General features: G+C 44.2%; 1 protein-coding gene and 1 long non-coding RNA gene across 5 annotated transcripts in view; one reads left to right on the top strand and one right to left on the bottom strand.

The window, feature by feature from the left end:
* Positions 1-13,735, bottom strand: part of znf423 (zinc finger protein 423) — a 147,306-nt gene that overhangs the window by 77,883 nt on the left and 55,688 nt on the right. The window lies entirely within an intron of this gene.
* LOC117948526 overlaps positions 6,391-13,735 on the top strand; it is a 14,842-nt gene continuing 7,497 nt past the window's right edge. The window contains exons 1-2 of the long non-coding RNA XR_004657475.1: positions 6,391-6,521; positions 7,788-7,792. This is a non-coding gene — a long non-coding RNA (uncharacterized LOC117948526). The remainder of the gene's footprint in view (positions 6,522-7,787; positions 7,793-13,735) is intronic.

Genomic DNA, 13,735 nt, shown 5'->3' with positions numbered 1-13,735 from the left:
CCCCCCCCCCGTGTAGTCTGGCACAGAGGCGACAAAAAGGCCACGACTCCTTTAATAGACACTTCAGAATGGAATTGAGGCAACAAAAGAGGGGACTGAATAATGCTTGATATTGTTCTGTTCTTCTTTGTGCGCACTGTGAAGCAGCACAGTACGGCTATTTAGCCTTTGCCGAGAAAATGTAAAGAAGAGAGCAGTTAAAAGCTATCTGATAGCTATATCAACTAGGCCAGCAACAAATCAAAGAGAGAAAACAAGGAAACTAGAGTCACAGGACAATCGGAGCGACCAATCTTAGATGCCAAAATTCCTGCAAATGCAAACCCTCCAACACATGAGCACAGACACATGTGCAGAGGAGAAGTTTCTGCTGATAATTTTAGAAACCTCTCCAAAGCACACACCGTTTTACCTCAACCTACTGCTACCACAATCTCGAGCGTCTCCCGTGTGTGTGTCTGGTCTACTGTGTATTACGCCTTGCAGAGAGGGGGCGGAAAACGGATTCTTGTGATGAATCGATCGCATAGAAATTGTAGGCACTGCGATGAGCAAATAGAACTGTTTGTGTGTGTGTGGGGGGGGGGGGGGGGGGGGGGGGGGGGGGGGGGAATCGTGAAAGCACGACTTATAAATTGGACTAGAAGCTGGAAGAAAAAATACAAAAGGCTTAAGAAAACATAAGGAAGAAAGATATCAACATGAAGCCTAACAGCAAGGCAAGAGCGAGGGGGATGGGGCAGCAGGGGAGACAGAAAAAGTGGGAGCATGAAGGAGGAAGAAGTGTGTTGAAGTATCGACAAGGTTAAAGGAGAAAAGCAAACAATGGTTTCCTAGAGCACTGCACACAGTTATCCAAAATGAGTGCACAGGAGAAACAAAAATCTGAAAAATGAAACATCGAGATGAGTAGACTAGAGGGGAAGATACCCTGCTAAAAGCGGGGACAAGTATTATTTTGGAAATATGTCATATGTTGTCGCTAATAAAACTCTGACTTCATTCGTTTTTTAATTTCTGACTTAATTCGGTTTCTTTCTCTGAAATCTAAAACTAGTTTTGTCTTAAGACACCAAAAGACCTCAGGTGTCCCTATTTCCACCTGATTACTAGGTAACACTTTACTTGACGTTTCCTACAGAACAGTGACATGACATTGTCATGAACACATGACACGCACATGACAGTCATGACGCATGACCCCTAACCTTAACCCTAACAATAACCATAACTTGTCGTGACAAAACGGAATGACACTAAAAAAGCGTTATGTCATAACCATTTGACTTGTTTATAAGGTTTTATGACACGTTCATGACAGGGTAATGTCACTGTTATTTAGAAAACTTCAAGTAAAGTGTAACCGAATACTTTATCATGTGATTGGGCCAGAATGAGGCTCTCACTATTTAAACCAATCAAAAACAAGCTTTGAAGCTTCATCAAGTTTAATTATAATTGATGACATTTTAACACTGGACAGATAAAGGGAGGACAGATTTCAGTAGCAGACATTTACTTTCCCAAGCGTCCAGTTCTATACATGTAAACCTTGACAACTCAAGCAATAATAACACACACACACACACACACACACACACACACACACACACACACACACACACACACACACACACACACACACACACACACACACACACACACACACACACACACACACACACACACACACACACACACACACACACACACACACACACACACACACACCTCCCAATTAGTACCACTCAATCTGAGTAAATATCCTAAATCCGCCGATTTTGTCCATCATCAGTGGACAGCTGAATTGTAGGCCTAGTTATGACTGTGCTAACATTATTAGCCACAAATAATGATTTGTTATTAATGAAATCATAAATGCTTGGGTGATTTTCTTTTATTTGTAAATCAAAGACAAAGAAAAGACAACAAATATTTTCTGTTCACCGGGTTTGCTTCTTTTCTCTGTTTTGTTTTGGTGTGACATACAACATTCGTGACCGTTTTCTGACATTTTATAGAATTGACAATTACTGGACTAATAAACCCTTTCAGTCTTTATTTGTTTGCCTAATTTAAATGGTAAAAGAAGCACTGTTAGCAAGGGAGGATTGAAGAAAAGGGACGTACACAAAGTCCTCACCAATACAAAACTATGTATGCATAGTTATAGCATGTACACTGGTCCTAGATGAAAAGGGTGTTATTCATAACAGGAATGATGAGTGAGGCATGGCAACCCCTGGACACTGAAAGTGAAGCAACTAAATGGTATTCAGCCATCATTCAATTTATTTTTCACACCTGTGCTTTCCCCACTGTGACATGTCAAAATGTGTCCTATAAAAAAAGACAAATAGTTACACAAATTGATAGTTGCAACCCTAATTTATGTCATAGGCTGTTTTTTTTTTTAAAGAGTTTGAACATGTGATAGATGTAAAGCAACACATCTAGACCTTTACAGGCACACCAGTATGAGTTGGTTAGATGGTAAAGTTTGTGAGCTGGGAAAGTGGGAGGAACAGAGACAGAGAGAAAGGAAGAGATTGAACACGAGCAATTCAGAATAAGAGGGAGAAATCACTTTTGAGGGGGGACGGAGGGGTGTTGGAAAAGAGGGGGAGGAGAGATTAGCGTCATTAAAGAGCCCTAATCCTCTGACTAGCGTGGCTGGCGCTAAAATGGAGGATCACACGGCTTTTTAACGGCGCCTTTGTCAGCTGGCCGCGGTGGACCTGGCACAGACAAGGCCGAATGGCAAACTGGGAGAGAGTGGAGGACGGGGAGGGGGGGAGCGGAGAAAATTTCAATGAAAAGTTAAATTAGAGAGGAATCCTCGAGAGAAGAGGAGTAGGATGGATGGTTGAGGGAAAGGGATTGGAGAGGGAGAAAAAGTAGTTGGAGAAAAAAGAGAAACAGGCAGGAGCAGGCGGACGCTGACACACGCTGCTCTATCCCCGTTTCCTCCTCCTTTCTGTTCTTCTCTGGCGAATGAAAACCAACGAGAGGAGTGGAGTGGAGGACCACAGGGCCCCGACCGCTTCACTGCCGCTTTATCTCTCACACTGCAGTCCTCTCCTTTCCCGTCCATTCCCTCTATCCCCCATCCCTCCCTCTGTCCCCAGCAGTCCCTCTACTCTTCTGTCATCATCTCTCTTCCACTACCTCCCTCCCTCGCTCCTTTCCTCCCTCCGTTAGCTTTCATGTTGTTACTCATTATAGCGCTGACATCTCTCCCTCCGTCCCTCCATCTCTCCAACAATCCCTCCCCTACTGGTATTGGCCTTCACCCCCGTGTCTCAGCCTGGACGGGGCCAAGGGAGGGGGGGGAGACGTTCCAGATGGACAGACTCTGAACTCCAGAGGAGAGGGAAGAGATGGCGGTGTGGAAGGGGAGACAAAAGAGGAGAGGAGAGAAGAGGAAAGGAGGAAAGGAGAAAACCAGGAAATGGAAAAGGCCAGAAAGGAACTTAACGGACCGCCTGAGTCTACCTGAAACGCACACAAATACACACCCACACACATACACACACACACACAAACAACACGCACACTCCCCGCGTGTCTCTCTAATAGGCCAGAAAGCAAGGCAACGTGTGGAGGACACAGCCTTGGTGAAACACTCTAATGAAGAGACACGCACGGTGATCAATCTCTCTTCATGTTTCTGCCTCCCCCGTCTACTCTCCCCCCATCTACACTCAGTGGCTTTGTCATGACTGTCACACAGAGGGGAGAGACATCAAAGCAGCAGTGTTTATAAGACAGAACTCTTAGTAAAAGAACAGTTAAGAGACTAGTGTCCATCTTCAGATGGAATGACTGTTAACGCTATCAACCAGAATGTAAGAATAAAACTAGTTTTTGAAAATATTGCATATGTCCGAGTGACTGCTGCCTTTGGCAATGAGCTGATGAAGTCTTGATGGGCTGACATGGAACCAGCACTCCAGAACATTAGTTCAATTAGTTAGTTTTAGATAACAGTGTCTGCTAAATGCCTGAAATGGAAATATAATTGATGTATGTCGTGCCTTCTCTCTATTCTATTGCTTTGATGTTTGAATCAAAGGAGCTCAGCTGGTAACAGCTAAAAGCTTTCGGCTCCCAGCGATGCTTCTACAAGTGCTAAAACTGGCTACTACCTTCATTTACATGCAGAGAGTTCAGAATTAACATTACAGATGAAGAACACACAAAGTGAAAGTTAAATCTGCAGTTAACTGTGAAAATGAAGTAAGTAATTTCCTTAAGATGACAAACATTCCAAGAGAGCATGTTACAAGTATTGGAATCAAGACTGTTCAAATATTCTCATATCAAAGCTTCTACCGCACCGTTCATCCTAATTAACCTAATTTATTTCAGAATAAGCAAGGAAGGTATTTTTAAGGGATGCACAAAAAACAATATGCTAACAGGGCTGTTAGTCCAAATATCAACAGCTTATCGTAAAGCTACGGAATTCTGTCACGGAAACCTGCTTTCTGAGATGTTAAAAAGAATGGGTTCACCTTGGGTTTTAGCAGTCGACCTGCTCATTTTAATCCTTATATCAGCTTTCTCCCCCCACCTCCTCTTCCTGCTCCCTCCCTTCTACCTCGCAGCCCACATCCGACCGTCTAACTCTCCTTTCCACCTTTCAGTTTGGCCATCGGCCCAGGCCTGCACCTTTCCCAGCGAGACCCCTGCTGACCTCCTATCCCTCCATCCCACTCTTGCTTCATCCCTCCTTTCCACGGCTCCCCAGGCCCCCTCTGATGGCCCCAGGCTGCCCCAGGCGCGCACACACACCCACACACAGACACACAAACACACACACACACACACACACACACACACACACACACACACACACACACACACACACACACACACACACACACACACACACACACACACACACACACACACACACACACACACACACACACACACACACACACACACACACACACACAGCCCCAGACTCACCATAGGGGGCAGAAAAACAACTTCCACCCTTGGCTCTCTCTGGGCAGCCAGGCACACACTCACTCTTATTTTTCTCTCTCACACACACAAACACAATTAGAGTATAATTCACTATCCAATACTAAGTTGTTGAAAAACAGGCCTACCACACACTTATTTGTGGTCATTACTAATGCTCATCATCATTTAAGAACATCCTACAGGTTAAAAAGAAATAGCTGCTGCTGCCGTTGCTTGTTAAAAGGTGGGACTACACAACTACCTGACAAGGTGTTCAAAGGCTGGGTATTACTTCATTATGGTGTAATGTATGAGGCATTAAGTAGCCAAAACAATAATAGTTACCAAAATCCAAGGTCCACTCATTGGCTTTACAACTGGGCTACAAACATCTGAGGGTGTTTCAGAATACTCTACGTCACAACCACCAAAAACCTATTAAAATTTCCTTTAAAAAAAGAAAAACGATGTTGTTCTACATGGTGCATGGGATAGCTAAACAAGAGAATACAAAAAAGCTCCCTACCTACCTAGTTCAGTGATTATCACGTGAGTTGGCATGGAAACATAGAATACAGAGAGACAATGCTACATTTTCATACTGCCCCACAGAAAATCACCACATTCTTGTACTGTAGGGACATTTTTCAAGACATGGTAACAGCAAGGTCTACACGCTATGCTAGGTTCACACAAACAGTGTGCATATGCCTTTAACCCTGGCCTGTGCTTGGAGGAACCACAGTCCTCTGCTGCTGTCCTTGTGGCATACATGTGATGCAGTCTATAAAGACACACACATGGACACACACAATCATGCACAGACAGGCCACAGCGAGGACAGAAAGGACGATACAGCAGTCCGTTCGGGGTTTGAGCCCTTGAGGACACGATGGATGGACACACGCACACATGCATTCACACACATTAAGCAGGCTGTGGGGACCCTCACCTTCTGCCCTGGGAATGGGTCCGGCTGCTTTGGACGCTTTTGGGCGCCAACTGCTCCATATGGGCAGTGTGTGTTTGAGTGTGAGTGTGTTTGAGGGCAGAAGGTTAGGGACAGGGGGCTAAGAATGGGGGTGGGTGGACAGTGTGCTGGCAGAGGACAAGTTTGTCCCAACCACACAACAAAATATACTGTATACAAATATCACGTGCACACGCACGCACACACACACACACACACACACACACACACACAGAACTTTAAAATCTGTATATGCAACTATCCTTAAATCCACTAGTCAGATAAGAAAAAACAGCAGAGTAATGAATTGTTTCATGTACTTTGGCATCAATTTTATGTAATTGGGCAAAGTCAAATCCAAAAAGATTTTTCAAATCAGGACAAATGTCCATGGCAGTATTTTAAACAACTATGCAGGACTTGGTTTACACACAAAAAAGCCAACTGATCTCATGAAATGGTGTATGAATGACACGCCAATTCGTATCCCATTATTGGCGTGTTATCAAGACACATACGCTTTTTAGAGTGTTTATCAAAGCCGTTTGGCCTCCATTGACTTACATTATCTTGCGTGGGAATTCAGGCCGTAGCGAGTAGTATGAAAAGGTGAAAATCCGCGTAGTGAGTTTGGTCAGGTGGGTGAATGGGTAAAACAGGACTTTCACACAGGAGACCGGGGATTGTTTCCCGTATTTCACGTTTCCTAAACTCAACTGTTGTTTTTTTTTTTTTTTACTAAAGCCAACCCCGTTCTTCTTTTCCTAAACCCAACCCCGTGTCACATTTCCTAAACTCATCCGTTGCTTTCTTTTCGCAATACCACACCATGGTGTATATGTTCACGTCCGCTGTATACATCGTAGACGTGCACCCGGATAGCTCAATACATGTACAGATAACACGCCACTTGGCTTAAGAAAGAGGGCGTGTATGTTTACACGTCATCAAGTCATGTTGAAAAAAAGCAACGGGTTTGCATGTGTGATTGATAATAAAAATAATAGCAATATTCCTACTGAGACTGCAAGAATTATTAACTAATATAAAAGGAACTTAATAATAAACCCCAAATAATGCCACTCACATAATTTAAAAGCAGTATTAGGGATGCCACGGTGAGGAGATTTCTGTTATTTCTATAAAGAATTTAAATTAAAAAGACATCGACAGTATGCCCGACCACTGTGTAATACAGGTATCAAAGACTACCGCAGCAAGCCTAGTCAGTATTACTTACCAATAAAGTGTACCACAACGTGCTTCCACAAGGAAACAAACACATGAAGAAGAAGACATGAAGATTCACATACATGCAACAACACACAATCTGTCTCTCTCACACACACAAACACACACCATGTGGTAGAGGAGGGCTGGCATCTGCTTCCTCTTACCACATTTCCCACATTTTATCATCCTCTCTCTTTTCAAACCATTTCTCAACAAGCCTTTTATCTCACTGTGCCCCAATTTCCTCTGTAATATTTACTTCATCTGCTTTAGCTACAGTCAAAACATAGGACAAGGCATGAACCATGAGGGTTAGTGGTCCTTTGCCCCGTGTAGAAAATTCTTCTTCCTCCACGATCCTGTTCTCTCTGTCCATTGTGTCTTCTGTTTGATCGCTCAGAAATGAGAACCAGCTGTCAGGCAGAGTGTTAGATAAACAACAACATCATGCCAACGCACACATTCAGTACACCGCAGATTCACACATGCTTGCATGAAGACTCACACACACGCACACACACACACACACACACACACACAAAAACACACACGGTGTGGTCCCATTGTATGCATGCCGGCGGCTATATCATCTATTTATAAGAATGAGGTTTGGTGGACTGACAGACTGCTCACTAACCTAGAAACACATTCACCTGAGTCACACACACACACGCACACACACACACACACACACACACACACACACACACACACACAAACACCTCATACCTTTTCGCAGACACACTTGCTCGTAAATGAACATACTCATGCACATGAGGAGGCCCTTGGATGTATACGGAAAAACCCACAGAGGTACCCACATAACTGTTTACCAGACATACAGTTATGCTGAACGAACAGCTGAGGTTTATTTCCACGCCGTATTAGTGCTACATGGAGAGTAATGGACAATTAGTGCTTAGTGAGAACCTCATATAGGTTCATGTGTGCATTCATCACCTGCTACAAATGGATGTAATTGATCTACGGCTGTGTCAACAACATCACTCACAAACAAGTCCTCACACCTTCACCTATGCGTACATGGGACTTATAAATAAGTGATGTAGGCAGCTGGAGTTTGCTGTTCAAAACACAAGCACACCGTTACACACAAATACACAGGTAAACAAACAAACCCAGTTTTGTAGATCTAGTACAAATACACATAACTTTTTTCACCCAACTTGCAAAGCCTACTCCTTCTAGAGCAAAATAACTGAAGAAGTGCATGTATATAAACTACCAGGAGATGGATTTGAGGAGAAACAGAGAGACTGAGCAAGAGAGAAAATCAGGGAAGCGATTCAGAGAGGCAATGTGGCTCCTGAAGTCCCAGGAGAGAAGGGTAGAGGGGGGTCCTGTGCCCAGGGGAAGCCCAAGAGCAAGCTGCGAGAGGCGGGTACCTCATGCACACCGCTCCTCTTCCCTCCCTTTCCTTCTGGAGGACAGGATCCTGGACAGCCCCCTACTCACAGCTCCTAAACCCCCCATAAGAGGAATACGTGCACATGCACACACAAGCACACAACCCATGTATGCACACATACTGAAGAGGAGTCCCCGGGGGAGGAGTAGAGCAGAGCAGAACACCTGGACCTGCCATTAGTGACACACTCTGGGATTAGAGGCACAGACGGTAAGAGAGGTGGAGAGAGAGAATCAACACTGGTATAGACACAGGCTCTATATTCAGCGGGTAATATGCATAAACATACATATGCAAGAACTAACAAATGGCTACTAAACAAAAATATGGAGCCCATAACATGGAGGTGCATTTAGACTGCAACAAGCAAAATAAATCTACATCTCAATTTTATCACATGAACTTGCATGAAAGGTGTCTTTGCTTGTGATCAATTAACACACAAAAACAATCTACTGTTCAGACGTTAGCTGTAAAGAGCTGCGTGTGTGCGTGCGTGTATGGTTCCTTGTGCTCGTGCCTGTGTGTGTGTGTTCTAGGAAGCAGCAACATTCTGTCACTTTCACACACTCCACAAACAGCCTCATTTTAATCTCACAGAGAAGTAGCTGCCAGCTTTTACTTATCAAAACGCACAGACATACGTATGCCAACACAAGGTCAGATAGAAAGGGAATAATCCCGAAGTATCAAGTTCAATGCGACAGTGGAAAAGGAGAGGTTTTAAAACAAACTGTCAGAAAAGAGGCTCCTGTGTGAATTAGAGACCACACACTGGCTTCAACAAAGAGCAGTGCTCAGACACACACAGTGAGGGATGCACAGACAGAAACAAAGGTGGATTTAGTAAGAAAAAAAGAAAAGTGCATGGGTGTGTGTATTAGAGAGAGACAGAGAGGGGGAGAGAGAGAGAGCTGGTGACATGAAACAGATCAAAGGGGGAGAGGTCGACAGGGCAGAGAAGGAGAAAGACAGAGAGAGAGACCAGGGGGTCCCGTAATTACAACCTACATCCGCCAAGCAGAGCCATGTGTGAGGAGGGTGTGGGTGTGTGTGTGTAGTACAAGCATGGCTGTGGAATGAAGGTGTGTTTTGAGGGGAAATCGGTCTCTCAAACACACACACACACACACACACACACACACACACACACACACACACACACACACACACACACACACACACACACACACACACACACACACACACACACACACACACACTAGAGGACACTACCAATCTAATAGAGCGGTGAGAGCAGAGAAATGGCTCTTTGACTGACTGGGGTTTATTGTGCTTTCATGCCTTTATAGGGGACCCCCTAGCATCAGCACGGCTAATCCCTTTCTCTTCTCTCCCTTCTGTTTGTCCCTCTACCTTAACCCATGTATCTCTCCATCCTTTACCGATCTCTCTCTCTTTCTCTCTCCCTCCCTACACCTGCTCACTACCACCCCCCTTTGGTCCACCCTCCTTTTTTCCTTCTATCTTTCTCTCAGTGCCCACCTGCTTGTGTCCTGATTGTCCTTTACCAGCTCAAGTATAACAAGGCTACGGACAGGCAATCAGACTCCATATAGAATTCCAATTCATACTTGGAAATGATCAGGGACACATGAAAAACGTAATTACATGTGTGAGATTCAATGACCAAAACCAGAAGCCTTTTGCTGACCAGTGTTTTTCTAAATTCCCTCAGCATACTGTCAGTCATCTTTTCCCCACAACGCTGTGGAGTAAGGTCTGGCTACACCACACATACATTCTAGGACAGTAGAGAAAAAACGCTCTGGGTTGTTTGTGTGTTTTTAAACCAATCACAAACGTCTAAGCTTCATTCGCTGCAACGGTGGCTCTACAAAAATACTCTCGGGAAGGAACTTGTTCTTTTGGAACCTTGGTACCCCACAAAAGAAAACGCTGCAAGCAAAAAAAAATTGAAGTTAACTGTTCACACAATAAACTAACCTTAGCTATACAAATATGTCTGCCTTATTTCACAATCCAAATGTTCTTCAAACCTTGACTTTTATAGCGCGTGGCTTGCTAGCTCAAAGTTTGTTGTTGTTTGTTGTTGACCTTTGCCCGATATGTCAGGCTTTATCCTGGAAATGTACTTCCGTTGAGCCGGAGTACGCATCTTCGGACTCAATATCCTTCATTATGCATGACAATAACAGTATTGTTCTGTTATTAGATGTGTACATGTTCTTCACCACCTTCCATCCCTCTGTCTTTGCATGCCTCTTTCTAATCCCTATCACAGGTCCCTGACCATGCTTAAACACCTGTTTGGCTGTTCTTCCACCTGCAGCAGATCCATTTCCCTGAGCAGGCCCTCATTCCTCCGTCTCTCACTCCATCTCTCCTCTGTCTCTTCACCAACCCCCTCGCCTCTGCGGAGGAGCAAGCTAAAAGCACAAGCATGCCCCAAAATTAATTTAAACGGAGGAATTAGATTAAAAGCGAAGCCTCGGGAGTTTTATTATGTACTAATGTTTGAACCGTTAACTTGGATTGTATTACTAAAATATGAATAATTAAGGACTGGTGGGGGCTATTATTACATCACGAAAGAAGAAGAAAAACACATACTCCTGGAATGGATTTAACAGAGACTGATTTAATCTCTATTAGGAGAGGTGAGCAAGCAAGAGGGACACTAGCAAAACACGGTACTGCAACAGTATACTGGGAAATGTCCGGGTGAGTGTAAGGTTACCTACACAAACCTTAATCTGCTCTTTTCAGTATTTCAAAAAACAGGTATTTTTCTTAAAAGCCCACCAAATGAGAAGTATAAGGTTCATTCACAACCACATTGGTTCCTTATACAGGCCGACAAGGCAGACATAGACATGCCCTAGCAGATATAGCGCATGTGAAATTAATTTAACTTAAATACCACTGGTAAGAGCTGGATTCCATTTAATTGCATCATATCTGCTTTTGCATGCTGGCTCAGCGGAACAAAGACATTGTTAATGCTATTTGTTACACCTGTGTTGTTCCTGCTCAAAATATCTGACGAGAAAAAGGTCTATCAGGGTATCACATCTTTACACCCGGCCGTGTCGCTGCACATGGGTGTCATGCTAACTGGGCTGACAGCAATAGGACCCTACACTAATCATCATTATGTCATCATAGGTAAACGAAAAAGAAGATAATATGCAGCGTCATTTCACTTTCACTTTCATCACTGTGGTTTTCCATGTAGTTATTGTGAATGTGAATGAAGTGAGTCAGGGCCAGAGGGAAGGTTAAGAAAAATGGTTAATTCCATAGAAGTCTATTTTACAACACATTTGACTCAGTGCAGTGGTATACAATACAACACACATCCTTCAATGCCCCTGATACACAATAGGCATGTCATGGCATCACCGCACAGAACATTAGGCAGTCTATAAAGTGGAACTGTCTGTCCTGGACACAGTCCCTCATGGCTCACCAGGAAATGGCTTGTTAATAAAGACCTGTGGGTTATAGATACATAGATATCTTGATTGATTGATTGATTGATGTGAATGAAAAGTCATCTCGCCATACCGTCGCACACACACCTAAAGTGCACTCATAGGTGCCAGTAGCTCCTCACTGGATAATGATTGGCCTGGCCATGCTGACTAGGACATACACACACGCACGCACGCACGCACGCACGCACACATGCACACATGCAGACACATCACTTTAGGCCTGACAAGATAGATTTTTGTGTGATCTTGTGATACCGTGCGAGGTAACCTTTTAATAATAATGTGCAAACAAAGTGAAATATATAACAAGCTTATCTTTCCGATTCATTGTATGTTTCCTCAACCCTGTGAACCCCCACTTCCGCTAACACACACATAATCTAAATCGGAGTGTCCCACAGCCCTATCTATCTTTCCTTAACTTTTTCTCACACCGCCTCTCTTCTGTGTGATTCTTTGTGTTTGTGTGTGTGAGTGTGTGTGTTGCACTGAGGATTTATTAGTCTTCTCGTCTCTGATGAAAGCCCCCCTTATCAGCCAGCAAGCAGTCAGGCCCCCAGCCCCCCTCTGCAGCTGTCACTGGGCCCCCCCACCCCCCACACTATTCTCTGAGGACAAACTCCCCAACACACACAGAAAATACCCACATACACAGAGAATGCAGGCCCATGCAACTCTCTGTACACACGCAGTTCTTGACTCACATTGTCACACACACACAAACCCAAACACACACACACTTATCTACTCATTCGCAGGCCACATGACTTGGCAGCCAACAAGGGGGAGAAACATCCACACATCCTACCACCCAAAACCCCCAAATGCCCTCTACCCAACACTCATTCCCCCAACAAAATTAGCCTTAGCCCCAACTCTATCCCAGGAACAGAGAGAAAGCAATACAGGATGGCAACAGGCCCATGTAGCAGTGTCTCTTCCTGGGGAAGCCCATTAGTCAAGCAGGGTGCTCCCTCTGGCCAGCAGCACTGTTGAGGTAAAGCAAGGCCTCAGTCAGTCACTGAGCCTCCCCAGCAATTGTTTTAAAAACCCCAAAACACATGTGTGTTCTTATACTACAATCTACCTGCTGTCAGAGTGGAGAAAAAGGGAAGAGGAAAAGGAGAGTAAAAGACAGTGTAAGACAGGAAAGTGGACAGAAGAAATAAAAAAGTGTCTACAAGAAAGAAACAATGACATCAGATTGAAGGAAGGATGGATGGATGGATGGATGGATGGATGGATGTGGTGCAGCACCCATTGCGGCGACCCAGGCTGGCTAATTACAATCCCTTCTCCATCTTTTCTTTATTGTTGTTGTTTGTGTTGTTTTGTTTATTTGAGTGCCCCATCTTGCTGCGCTCCACGACACGCCTCACTCCTGACTTATTTAGTAGTCTGTTTTCTATCATATTTGAAAAATGAAGAGCAGATTGGTTAATATTTTAAGACATCCCACTTGCACGGGTGAGAGAGAGACAAAGACAGAGGGGGAGGGAGAGACCGGAGGAGAGGAAAGGAGGGAATATGAGGGAGGAATTCTCTTGTTCCTTAACCCCAATTCTAGGATTCATGCTGGGAGCAGGAGCATGCATGAAAACACACACACAGACACACACACAGACACACACACACACACACACA

Source organism: Etheostoma cragini, chromosome 8 (assembly GCF_013103735.1).
Source record: "Etheostoma cragini isolate CJK2018 chromosome 8, CSU_Ecrag_1.0, whole genome shotgun sequence".
Classification (NCBI taxonomy): domain Eukaryota; kingdom Metazoa; phylum Chordata; class Actinopteri; order Perciformes; family Percidae; genus Etheostoma; species Etheostoma cragini.
This window is presented reverse-complemented; position numbering and strand designations above follow the sequence as displayed.